The sequence below is a fragment of the Pistacia vera genome, unplaced genomic scaffold (assembly GCF_008641045.1).
Source record: "Pistacia vera cultivar Batoury unplaced genomic scaffold, PisVer_v2 Contig1002, whole genome shotgun sequence".
Taxonomy (NCBI): Eukaryota; Viridiplantae; Streptophyta; class Magnoliopsida; order Sapindales; family Anacardiaceae; genus Pistacia; species Pistacia vera.
This window is the reverse complement of record NW_022195031.1, coordinates 55,777-69,410: the sequence shown is the minus strand read 5'-3', so window position 1 is coordinate 69,410 and position 13,634 is coordinate 55,777. Positions and strand designations below refer to the sequence as shown.

General features: G+C 34.0%; 1 long non-coding RNA gene and 1 pseudogene across 1 annotated transcript; both read left to right on the top strand.

The window, feature by feature from the left end:
- Window positions 1–13,634, top strand: part of LOC116134258 — a 52,149-nt pseudogene that overhangs the window by 37,109 nt on the left and 1,406 nt on the right.
- Window positions 9,561–11,792, top strand: LOC116137600. Its single transcript, XR_004129211.1, has 4 exons — window positions 9,561–9,858; window positions 9,975–10,052; window positions 11,410–11,493; window positions 11,709–11,792. It is a non-coding gene; the product is annotated as an uncharacterized LOC116137600 (long non-coding RNA).

The following is a 13,634-nucleotide window of genomic DNA, read 5'->3' as shown; positions in this document are numbered from 1 at the left end:
ATATCACTTTACTATCTAAAGTACAAATCTTTTTGTAATTTTTGTTGTGAGAAAGGGTGGGATGGTCAAAGGTCAATTATATGTGAGAGCAAGAAGGTCAATTAACATTTTGCATCTAAAATCAAAATCTAAAATTCCGGAAGACAACGAATGGTGAAGGGCGGTGATTCACAAGCGACGAATGGTGAGTAACCAAGTACCAGAGTTTGAGGGGTTTTGAAGAGAGGATATTAGAGGTTGAAATGGTGGTAGAAGATTGGATTTTGGCTGCTAGAATCAAGCAGAAACCCTAGGTGGTGGAGAGTGGCGAACGACATGCAATTGGCATCAAGAAGGTTGTGGGTTTTGGAGATGGAAGGCCAGTGAGTTGATTGGTCGTCTCAAAAGGGATTTTCGAAGCCTGAAGTGGCCGAAAAAGGGCAAGAATTACATGAAACAACCGTATGCTTTTCCGGTTGATTTCGTTATCAGAAATCCTCTCTATCACCATCAATTGGCTCACCGGCTCTTTCTCTCCAAAATCCCCAACATTTTCGATCCTGTTTACTCACCTATCGCTGGCAATTGAAGCTTCCCCACCTTATTGTTTGTGGTTTGTTTGTTAATTTTCCGATCGTCAGCACTCTCAACGCTTATGGCAATTATCGGCAGTGGAAGAGGCTAAGAAGAGAAGAGAAGAAAAAGAGGGTTTCTTGTTCAAGCCCACTTGGTGGAGTGTGTTTTGGTTGGTTGGTTGGGGCCTTCTATCAAATAGTTGGCAGATGGGTGTTTGGTTGCTATTCTAGGTTAATTGAGGGTTGGAAAAGTGGGTAGGGATGGAGTAAAGGCTACTGGAGTTGTGGTTGTGGCCGTTGGAAGGGATGGGAAGTGGTGGGAGGTGGTTTACAAGCAACCTGCAAGGGTAAGCTGCATGCCCGCACGTGCTCATAGGCAAGAGAGGGTTAGGTTGGTTGGGGAATTTTTAAGAGTAGGTAGTGGGCACCCAAAAAAAGATTGTGGACAATAAACGAGGAGTGAGGAAAGTTGATTGGATGGTGGGAAAGTGTCATTAGATCATTATTTCGGTAGAAAAATATTTTACCGAAAAATATTATTTCGGTAAAATTGGATGTTTATGATATAAAGAGGGGGTGAAGTGATCCTTTTACAATAGATTGGGGTAAAAAGTGATTGAACCTAAACAAAAATAATGAAAACATCATAACAAATAATTCTGAATCTAACTACTTATTACTTATTAGGTTTACATTTCTACTTGCTTTTAAAAGATAATATTAATTATACTTTTCTTTTAGAGCAAATAATATTTTCCTTAGTACTGCTCAATGCTAATCACTCTTTTCAACACCGCGTGGTCTTTGTAAAGCCAAACCGTCGGCAGCAAATTAACGAATAGACCACCTAATTAATTAATTAATTAATTTTACATAATTGAATACACAATTTGTCACAAACTTTTGACAAGTTCCAACGACAACATCATTATTGAAAGGATTTTTTGTGTACATCCACAGACAAGCATCTTCTGGGCGGCAAAAAAATATGTATTTAGTATGCTCGTCTTGTAGGGAGCTTTATTTTGGTGCTCTCTTTCTCTCTCTCTTTCTACAGACATTAACATCTATTATAATAACATTGAATGATTAGTGAATAGTAAGTCCAAATGTCACAATGTAATTGGTTATAGTGGTTAGTTATTTAAAGAGAAAGACATTAGTTGTAAACAAGAAGACTTGACTGGATGAAAAACTTCTGCTTTATTCTCTCTGAAACCTCTATACAGTTTCTAACATATACAATTCAGCTATCAAAGAGCTCTCTTTTTCACTGCAAAAGCAATTAAATTGAAAAAAGCAAGGCTCTTGCAGTTTTGATCCTTAAAACCAGGTACCAGTTTTTTTTTTTTTTTTTTTTTTTAAGTTTTGTTGTGTTTTTCTTGATGGGTTCTCACTCTTTTACCCTGTGATCTTGTTTTACATATATAGATATATATAACATTAAGCACTTGATGATATGATGTATAATATAAATCAAGAAATAATAATAAAGAAGATGATATTATTTGAAAACCATTCAAAACCGGTCAACGGCTCTTTTGAACTGGTTTTTAGGTTATGTTTAAAAATAGTTCAAGCAGTCAACCTTTTTGGTTTCTGTTTGGATTTTTGAATCAAACCAGTTTTCTGGTTCGATTCAAAAAATGAACCGGTTTGGTCCAGTTAACCCCGGTTTTGAGCACCTTTGAATTTCACTTCTAAAAAAGAATTAATAACATTTACTTAATTAATTATTTTTTCTTGCCTTCAACAAGCTTCTTATCACGTCTATATTTTACAGTATTTGAAGATCAAAGTTACAGCCAGTTAATTCAAGTACGATATCTTTGATTAGATAACACTATTGTAAAAAGTTCCATAATATGATCCTTGCATGTTATTATTATTATTATTTTTAATGTTATTTATAAGCTGCTCATATATAAGTACATTACTTAAATTTTATTGTTTGTTTCTTGTTAACTTAATCTTCATGTAATATTTTCTGTCACTTCTTGTTTCTTAACTATTAATATTATCCATGTCAAGTGTAAATAATGGTTATATAATTTTTTAGCTGAATTACATTTTCCCACCCTAGGTATCATGAATGAACATTGATACTCCTGGTTTGTATTCTTGGTAAATTGGGTGGGTGGGCTGGGTACTGGCCGGGTCTCACGGGTACGGGTCTTACGGGTACGGGCTCAAAACGGGTCGATTTAAACGGGCCCAATATTTTGGACCCATACCCTACCCTATACGGGTATGGGTGGACCCGCGGGTGTCCGTACTGTTCACACCAGTTTTAAATTTTTGCAGTTACACCCCCAAATCTTCCTAAAATATTCATTTTTGAGCAAAATTTGTCACCAACCAAACAGAAAAAAGAAACCCACGTTTTCTCCCAAGTTTCTTAACTATTAATATTATCCATGTCAAGTGTAAATAATGGTTATATAATTTTTAAGCTGAATTACATTTTCCCACCCTAGGTATCATGAATGAACATTGATACTCCTGGTTTGAGACCCTTTTTAAACTTCTAAATGGTTTATTTTATTTACACCCTTGTGAGATCAATTAGTATAAAACTCATCCGCTTTATTATGAAAGTATTTAAAAACTTCTATGTTGTTAGTGATACGCTAGGGTTTCATCCAATTTTAAATTCAAAAGTTTGTGTTGCCCCTCTGGTCACTTTACCAACTTAAAACAATATTTCTTTTTTATTCCTCAATATATTTATAAATCATCTAAAAATTATTAAAATGCTAGAATAGTTACCACACAATTTATGAGTCATTTAAAAAATTTAATCTTAATTATTTTGGAGGAAAGATTAGTATCAAAAAATCATTATTTTGATTTGGTCTTAATTTAAATTATTTTAAGAGTTATTTTTATTTTCCAGCCTTTGTCTATCTCATAATATAAATTTCAAAACATTTGCTTCAGTTTTTTTAAATAAACATTTATCTTTACATATTTTGTTAAATTCATTTATCTTAACCAAATTCATTTTTTATTTGAATTTTTTATTATTTAATTAAATGTTTGTTTATATTTATTATGTAAATGTGTAACTTTGAAAAGTATAATTGTAAATTCAAGGTTGATTTGTGGATTGGATATTTGAGTGAAGGATAAGTTGGTAAGTGATGAGCGGGGTAAGACAGACTTTTGATTTTTAAAATTGGATGTATATTACTAACAACAAGGGGTTTTTAATATTAGTAAACAACTTTTTACCCAAATAATAGTTTAATGACACTTTCTCACCCAAAAGGTTTCAAAATACAACTTTACTAACCAAACGTTATATTCCGTTAATAATTTCCGTTAAATACAGTGATATTTTGTGAAGACGAAAATATCGTTCTTTCTTTTTTTTGCTCTTCTCTTCTCAGCCTCCATCATGGCCAGAACCATTACCAACTCCACCTAAAGTCAATAAGTTTTAGTTTCACACTATCTATTAAATTACTAACATGCTAATCTTATGGATTCCCAACTCTTTGGTAAAATGGTCATAAGAATTGAGGCACAAACATCATTATCAAATTCAATTTTAACATATGACAATTGATTAATAATCGTATTAAAATCATTTAGATGTCTGAAGCACCTTTTTAGATTAAGTAATATTTTCATAAGAGGTACCTTGTTATTCTCTAATCTTAAAGCTATGAAATTCAATTTTTGTTTCGTTTTTCATTTTCTTTTATTTTTAGAAAACAAATTCACATATTCTTTACAATAAATGGTTAAGCACTGTATTACACAATCATGCTTCTTGCATTTTAAATTATCTTGCATTATGTATGATTGATTGTCTAGAGATTTAGCCAACAAACCACTTATAGCAATAAAATTATTCCTTCATGCTCATATTCCAACTAATTTTATACGAGATTAATACATATTTAAATTCTATATTATTATTATTTTTTTTTCAAATTTGATGTAATTAATATGTTATATTGCAAATTTAGTTTTTTGTTTTCGTAATTATTAAACAATGTAATTAAATTTGAGCTTTTCTTTCAACTTAAAATCATCCTAATTCTACCATATTCAATTGAAACGTTTTTCTATAAATTTACTTGTCTAATTAGTTATGGCGGTGTGTTTGAATGGAATAGCAGAGTAGTTAATTTAATAAAGCTGTAATAAAATTATATTATTGTTGTATGTAACATCCTTTTTTGTTTGTGACACAACCATTAGCTCTTGTAACAATTTTCCTTGCATTTATATTTAATATATTAAAACCTACCTAACTTTAACTATTGCTAGTTTAGTTTAATCCATTACAATTTCTTGTAGCAAATGGTAACTTCAAACAAAAATATTGTGGCAACCCTAACTATTTGTGTACAGGGACCAAACTATGGAGGCTATTATAGGGGCAGTCATTCAAATTCTAACATGCACAGGGCCGCCATTATGCCAATATGTTCGATATTATAGGAAGCTTCATGGGAATATGGAAATTCTGAACAGAAGATTGGAAGAGTTAAATAAGCGAAAGGAAGATGTTGATGCAAGGTTGTGCACCGAGTGTAATATGGGGAAATTACCTAAAGCTGAAGTCACTAATTGGTTGCAAAATACTGCAAGGATCAATAAGGAAGTAGAAGACATTGAGAGACAAGTTAATAGGGTGAAATATTTCTCACGTGCACGTCTAGGAAAGCTTGTTGAGGAGAAGATTGAAGAAGTGACAGTACATCACCAGAATGGTGCATTTGAGAGTTTGGTTATTGATGCACCTCCAACTGCTGGAGTGGTACTACCAACAACAACATTCGTAGGTGAAACAACGGCGGAGAAAAACATGAACGAAATTTGGGAACATTTGATGGGTGATGAGGTGATGAAGATAGGAGTTTGTGGGATGGGGGGAATCGGTAAAACAACTATAATAACTCATATCAATAACAAACTCCTCGAGGAGACGAATAAGTTCGAAAAGGTGATTTGGGTCACTGTATCTCAACCACTTGATCTTATGAAATTGCAAGATCAAATTGCAGCTGCGTTGAAAGAAGATCTTCCCATAAATGAAGATAAAAGGATACGGGCCGGAAACTTATTGAAAATGTTGGAAGGAAGAAAGATTGTGTTGTTATTGGATGATATGTGGGAGGCATTTAAGCTTGAGGAAGTGGGAATTCCTGAACCTACAAAAGACAGTGGATGCAAATTAGTGGTAACAACTCGTTCACAAGATGTATGTCTTTCCATGGGTTGTAAAATAGTCAAAATGAGGTGTCTCTCAGATGATGAGGCATTGACGTTATTCATTGATAAAGTGGAACTTAATATTTTTGAAGTTCCAACTTTAAAAGACATTGTGAAACTTGTGGTAGAACACTGTACTTGTTTACCCCTTGCAATTGTCACAGTAGCTGGTTGCATGAGGGGAGAATATGACATTTGTGAATGGAGGAATGCACTCGAAGAATTGTCTCAAAGCATACAAAGTGTCAAAGGCATGGAAACAAATGTACCGAGGCAATTACAGTTTAGTTATGATCGCTTGAAGAGTAAAAAGGTGCAACATTGTTTCTTATACTGTGCACTATATCCCGAAGACTTCAAAATCCCGAAAGAGGAGCTAATAGTTTATTGGATTGCAGAAGGACTGGTAGATGAAAGGGCTAGTATGCAAGCAACATATGACTTAGGTTATTCCATATTAAATAGACTTGTTAACAATTGCTTGTTGGAGACTGCTGATAATGGAAGGTGCGTAAAGATGCATGATCTTATAAGAGAAATGGCATTGTACATTACAAGCACGAGTCCTTTATTCATGGTAAAAGCTGGGGAGAATTTGCTAAGATTACCAAGGGAACAAGAATGGAAACAGAATCTTGAAAAGGCTTCATTAATGAGGAATAACATTTCAGAAATTCCTCCAAATATGTCACCAGATTGTCAAGCTCTTTCAACTTTTCTTCTACAAGGAAACGTTTATTTAGAAAATATTCCTGAATCTTTTTTTGTAAGGATGCAAGGGTTGAAGATTCTCAATCTTTCCTACACCAGTATCGAGGAGTTGCCAGATTCTACCTCTCACTTGACGAATCTCACAGCATTGTTGCTTCAATATTGCACGGAATTAAAGCATGTTCCTTGTTTAGCAAAGCTAGTGTGTCTTCGGAGTTTGGACCTTGAAGGAACTATAATAACAGAAGTCCCTGAAGGTATGGAGATGCTGCAAAAGCTTAGATACCTTAATCTTTTTTCGGTGTATCTAGAAAAGTTACCAGCTGGGATGTTGTCTAAACTAAGTCGTGTCCAAAAATTGAGAGTGTATTTGGGATCCAAAACTTCAGAAGAAACGGTTGAGGAGGTATCAAAATTGAGTGAATTAGATACTTTAGAAGCGTGCTTTAAAAAAATAGAAGACTTTAAGATATATGTCAAATCTTTAGGAAGTGGAGGTCCAAGACTTAGAAAATACAGTCTTACGGTAGGATTACCATTAAAGGAATTGCAAGGAATACAAGGCAAGTATTTTGAATGTTATTCATTTTGGCTCCCTATCAAAGAAGTTGAAGTTAATAGAAATGTAGTGTTTAATGGAGTGTCTAACTTCGTCGCGCCCCCAAAAGACTTACAGTGTCTGTTTCTACATGATTGCGATAATGTAAGAAGCTTAAGTGATGTTCTGTCTAACGAAGGAGGAGAGTATTCAGATCTTAAAGTTGTCCGCATACGTGCTTGTTACAAGTTAGAGAAGTTGTTATCTGCTAAGTTGTTGCGGGCCTTACCAAACCTGGAAGTGATTGATTTTTGGCGTTGTGATGAAATTGAGGAGATAATAACATTAGATGTCGGTGAAGAAAAAAGTGAGGAAGATGGAAGGAGTAATACCACGCTAGCTCTTCCTAAATTGAAATTATTGAGATTGTTGGATCTTCCAGAATTGAAGAGGATATGTAGTAGTAATGGAGTAATGGTTTGTGATTCTCTCCAACAAATTGAAGTATATGGGTGCCCAAAACTGAAGAGGCTGCCTCTGTCTCTTCCCCTGCCTGCAATTAAAGAAATCAACGTAAGAGAAGACTGGTGGGATTCATTGGAGTGGGACAATCCCAATGCAAAAAACGCCCTACAGCCTTACATCAAAGATTTGTGGTGAATGAAGCTGTGGAAGAAAGGTAATTAATTGATAACGTTGAGTGTGTTTGGTGGTTATTTATTGTTTGTATTCATTCCACTATCACTATTTGATTCCGTTGACGCCACTTAGCAAAAGTTTATTAATTAAAGCTTATTGCTCATTTATTTAATATTAAATCATTTGTTTTCCTACTATGACTAATTTTTCTTTTCAGATTTTTTTTCTTTTTTGCTTTTTCAAAATTTCAAAGTTATTATATTCTTTTACATTTTTTTTAACATTTTTTTTTCACAAAAAATTATCATAACGTATGAAGTTCATGAATTTTAAAAATAAACATTATTAATCAAATTTATGAATATTCCTAAATAGTAAAATACATATACACACCGGTAGTTTCAAAAATTTCAAAGTTATTATATTCTTTTGCATTTTTTTAACATTTTAGTTTTCAATTTTCTCATAATTTTGATCGTTATTTCAAGTTTTCAGATTTTTTTATTTTAATTTTTCAGATTTTTCTTTTTCAATTTTTTTAAATAATTGTTCAAGTTATTTTAATTTTGGTTGTGTATTTGTAGTTTAGGTGTTCAAGGGGTACCAACTCTTTATCTTTTTTATTTCACTAAATTTGTCATAACATTATTAATCAAATTTATGAAATTCCTAAATAATCTTAAAAGAGTTTTTATTCAAAATACATATATAGTGTAGTTTCAATAAAATTACAAAAACGCCACTTCTATTCCATCCTTTCAATTAAATAATAGTTTGACTTAACGTATGCCCCACAAGACTGCCAGGTCAGCGATAAATAAATTTCAGTGGTGAGATTAGAGTTTTGACCTTCAATTTCATCTGTTTGTTTCTGGTAAAGCTCTTCTTTTTCTTCTTATTTCAATTTAATTATCACTGTTTTCTATTTATTTATCTTTAAATCTTTCAACATTGGGTGGTTTTAATCACATCCTTGTACCAGCATTCTCAACCCTTTTGAATTTTTTTAAACTGGGATTCCTTTCTTTTTGTTTCTTTATAGGAAGAATTTGACTCTCTCTTAGATGATGAAGTGGGTTCTGTGAAATATTTTGGTTAACTTGATTTCTTGTTCGCTTTTGTGTCGTTTGAATTTGAATTTGATCACCATTGTTGTTAATCATGCCTCCTTTATTCTTTAACCATTTTTGAATTTGATGCTATCAATTCATTCTCTGTTTCTTGGGTTCTTTTGTTTGATAGAATTTACTTCTTATCAATCTGTTCCATGGTAGAACCAATGATTTTGAGTGGCCTTTTTCGCCTTTAGGGTATACATAATGGAGAGTAAGGAGACAAACAATGGGGATGACATACCGACTTCTGCTTCCCCACCTCCGACGAATGAAGAGGTTAGGTCCAATAGTTCGCCGAATGAACAGGGTAACTTTGACTGGATTGTTGATGAAGGAGCAGTTCATGTGAACAATCCTATGCTGCAGCCGCATCCTGCAGATCATCAGGATTATCACATCTATAGGAAAGGTGATTCTGCTTAGTCCAAGCCAATTTCAGATTTTCCATAACTGTTGAACCGTGTATGGTGAAGTTATTTATTTGGTATTGATACAGAAGTTTGCTAGATTTAAGGCATGTCATGTGCAGCATAGGTTCTCTCTTGTTATCCAAGAAGAAGCAACATTACCACTGAGCTGGTTTCACGTTACATGCGCTGATGATAACAAAGTCACAAGGCTGTATGTATATTCCACCTTTCATTAGTTTATTTAAAGATTATTGAGTTTAGATTTGGCTGTTTGAGAACTCAATTTTTCTAACTTGAACGTGGAATATTTCAATTTGCTTCTTGAAGGGATCTTGGCAATTATGGATTGCAGGGATCTCTTGTCCCTCAGCTTAGATCTTTGCCTAATCTTCAATATCGGTAACAACATTTTGTTTTTCCTTTTGTCTGTTTGTTTTGTGAACTCAATGAATTTATGCTTATGGTAAATAAATTAGACACGTACGGTTTTATCAAATGAGTTGACATTTTACTGGCAGGGAGATATATAGCAATCAAATCAATGGGTCGATTCCAGCCGAGTTCGGAAATTTAACAAAATTGCTCAGCTTTGACCTGTACGAAAATCAACTCTCAGGTCCAATTCCAGATTCGCTTGGCAACTTGAAAGCTCTACTGTTTATGTAAGTGCATATATCTCCTGTATCCTTGAATTATCCAAGATTATATAAAAAAAATATATATATATATATATATCACAATGCATTTGTATTCAATTAATGTTTGGTTCCTCGAACAGGAGATTTAACGATAACAAGCTAGCGGGCACAGTACCCCAGAGTGTCAAAGCCCTTACAAATGAAATTTTGAGGATCCTGTGAGTTTCCCATTCTTTATTTTGTTTCATGTTTAGTCTTCTTACTTCTTTCTTATTATTTTTCTGCTGCTATGACTTGTGGCTTCTTTTGTTGGACTTGGATTCCTGGAGATCATCTTGATGATTGTTATTCAATGGTTTATCAGGAATGTTACAAATAATCAATTGTGAGGGCCCGTTTGACTCCACAGGCTAAGCAAAGTTACCCACTTATCACTATGTTATAAAATTAGTAAGAAAGACAAATTGAGAGTGTTTCTACTTGGTTCAAACATTTAAGCTATGGCCATTCCAATGATTTACAAGTTATCAACTCTCCTTGTTTTTGTAGGATATGTTGTTACAAGCATTAAACAAGAAGCTGGATCCCAGAAGTAAAATGATGTGAAATGAGAAACATCATTGTTGTATTACTTTAAATAAACCAAGAAGCTGGCCTGACTTTGTAATTTATATGAGAGAATAATGATCAAGATTAGATGCTTTGTGTTATCCAAGTTTGTCTCTAAATTTGCAGATAAGCTTGGTATATCTCCCTCCGTTTGTTGGATTGACAAGACAACTCACTTTGCCTCTTTAATTTAATATCACATTAACTCTTATAAATTAAACATAAAAACATAAAATATTCATATATAGTATACTCCATGGGCTAGACTGACAAAAGAATCATAATCAGCCTAATTCAAATATGTGACTCAGTGGTTTAATTTTTTGTTTGTTTGTTTGTTAGAATGAAGCCAAAAGAAAGTCATAGATTTAACATTTTGTAGGGAATCGTTTGTATATACAGTGAAGTTATTAGTGTAGGTGAGCTAGTTAAAAGTTTATGGTGAGCACAGTGACATCATACATTGTTTATGGGGATGCTTTCGATTGAAAGGCCTTCTTTGTGTGTGTGTGTGTGTGTGTGTGTAAATTCCTGCAAGTTGTAAATATAGTATATATTCTGAGGCTGGTTAAGTGGTGATTAAAGATTAGAAGACATTGTAATTACAGGAATTGGACATCTGAAAAGGAAATTTGAAAGAAGTTTCATTATGTCATTTAATGCTTGTGCAAGAGCCTTGGACCACCCAAAAAAAAAAAAAAATCTTAAGACCTGATAGCTTTTTAAGTACAGTTTGATTTATGAAGTTTCATGTCGAGTTACCACAATTTCATGGTTGAGCTCAACTCTTCATGGTAATAGTTGCTGAAGTATTCATTATGAGCTCAAAATGTCTTTTTTTTTCCTTTTTTCTTTTTTCTGTGTATAATTTTGTTAAACATATCTCTCGGTAATGTTTCAATGCGTGAGGACTTAATATATTGTATTCACTTCTCCCTTTCTGAAGTAACATTATTTTGATTATAGCTGCAGGGCAACAATATCCAGATAATCAAAATATTGGTGTTCAAAATCACATGTTTCCCTAGAGAATACCGCTTCAACTGGCTGGTAAGGCAGTCACTCCATTCTCACAGCTCTATCCTATAAAGCTGTATCTGCCATCTTTTTAACAGCATCTGACTCTTTTTGGCAAGATGGTAATCTAGATCTTGCCAAGTCAATTTTTCTTTGCCCCAAACTAAAGTATGATAAAGTAACTATCTATACTACGTTTTTTTGGTGGTCATCGATTCCTTTCTGAAATAACATTATTTTGATTTTAGCTGCAGGGCAACAAGTTCCAGCTAATCAAAATTCTGGTGTTCAGGATTACATTTTTCCCCAGGGAATACCATTTCAATTGGCTGGTAAGGCATTCACTCCATTCTTACAGCTCTAGGACCTATCCAGCTGTAACTTTGATTGGTAACACCCTGTATATATTGAATTGTATAGAAACAATAATCTATTTTAGCCCTAATGTTTTGTAAAGGACCCCCTACCTTCTCTGATGCAGTGATTTTCTCCTCAAACTGTTGTGGAAGGAACATAATCAATTTTGTATTTATGACATAGATATGGTTTGCAATGATCAAAGGAGTTATTATTCTTTTGGCATGGTTTTCTGAAAGGAGTTTATTTGTATCTTTTTACTAGATATCAGTAACTTTTTCTCTTGTGTGTTGGTTTGTTCAAAAATGAACTTTGTTAATCCTTTTGGAGGACTGCAAGCACTCACACGGACAGGCACACCACTTATGTACACACAGAGATAAGAAAAATATACTTGTAATTCAATAGACCTTTCATGTATTTTTTCCAATGCCTTTTGCCTCAACTTCTTAGCATTTTGAAATCATTAAATGTTGTCTAGCAATTTCATCTTCTCTCTTGCTAAACACAGAGCTTTTAGATTATCTAGTCTATCCTAATTATTGTCATAACAATACTTATGTAGGGAATGGGAGAGCCACTTCACAATGTAGAGATGTCATAAAAGCTTCCGACATTATGGTGCATGAGCAAGGCCTTCACTTCAGTCCTCACAAGGTCACTGTTTCTACTATGGGTTTGTCCCCCAGTTAAAACGATTTCTCCATGAGTCCAATTGTGCTTTAGCTGTTAGTTTGAATGCTACAACTGATGAGGTATTATATTTCTAGCTTTATTTTAATGGAACAAAGAAATAATGCGCCTCGATTGGTAGAGAGAGAGGATTGACCTCCTTTTGATGAATTATGTAGGTTAGAAACTGGATCATGCCAATTAATCGGAAGTATAAACTAGGGTTACTTCTTGAGACCCTTCGAGAGGAACTTCGTTTCAAACATAACTGCAAAGTTCTGTTTGAATATGTTATGCTTGCAGTAATCAACGACAGGTTAGATAAACCTTTTTTTTTATCTATACATTCATAGTGGAAACAAGAGTCATGTTGCTATCCTGAATTTTGCTAGTTTATGTTTGTGATCCCATAATTAGTGCAAAACTATTATAATGTCAGCTTTGTCCACCTGGGTCAAGTTCTTTAGCTCATCATTGATTTATCGGAGGGGGGGCTTTTGCAATAGAAATGCTGAATGCTTGTATGATTGTCTTATCAGACAAATGTGTATAACTCCTTAGGAGTGTTGACTTTCACCATTTACAGGTCAAGTAAGACTGGCTGTAAGGGGTAGGGGAACTGCTCAATCTTCCAACAATCCTACTGGACCATCTCAATGGAGATATCCAGCCCTAGTCTCTCCAGTTTTTTGCCCCTCTTTTACTACTAATCCCTATCTAGTCGCTCATCCAGTTCAGAATACAACAAAACCAGACTGATTCTTCTATTTCAGAATCAATTCAAGCCGCTGCCCCTCCCGCACCACTGGTCCAGACAGTTCCTTTCCCACCCAAAACACAGATTTTCTGTCCCTTATCCCAGACTGCTGCGGCTTGGACTGTTCATCCTCTTTCACCCTTGGCCAAGGAATTTATACCTTGTCATGTGGTGCAAGGTATGTCTTCTTCTTCGAATCTATTTTAAAAAGGTCCTTTCCCTGCATAAAGTTTTAAGTCATGGTACCCTGTGAGAAAATGTATTCCTGATTAATATTTTACTCGACCTCTTCTGGCCTTTTTAGTGATTGCTGTGCTATTTTCAATCCATTATGGAACACTATAATAAACATGAATAAATCGATTGAATTGGACTATTACCAATTATA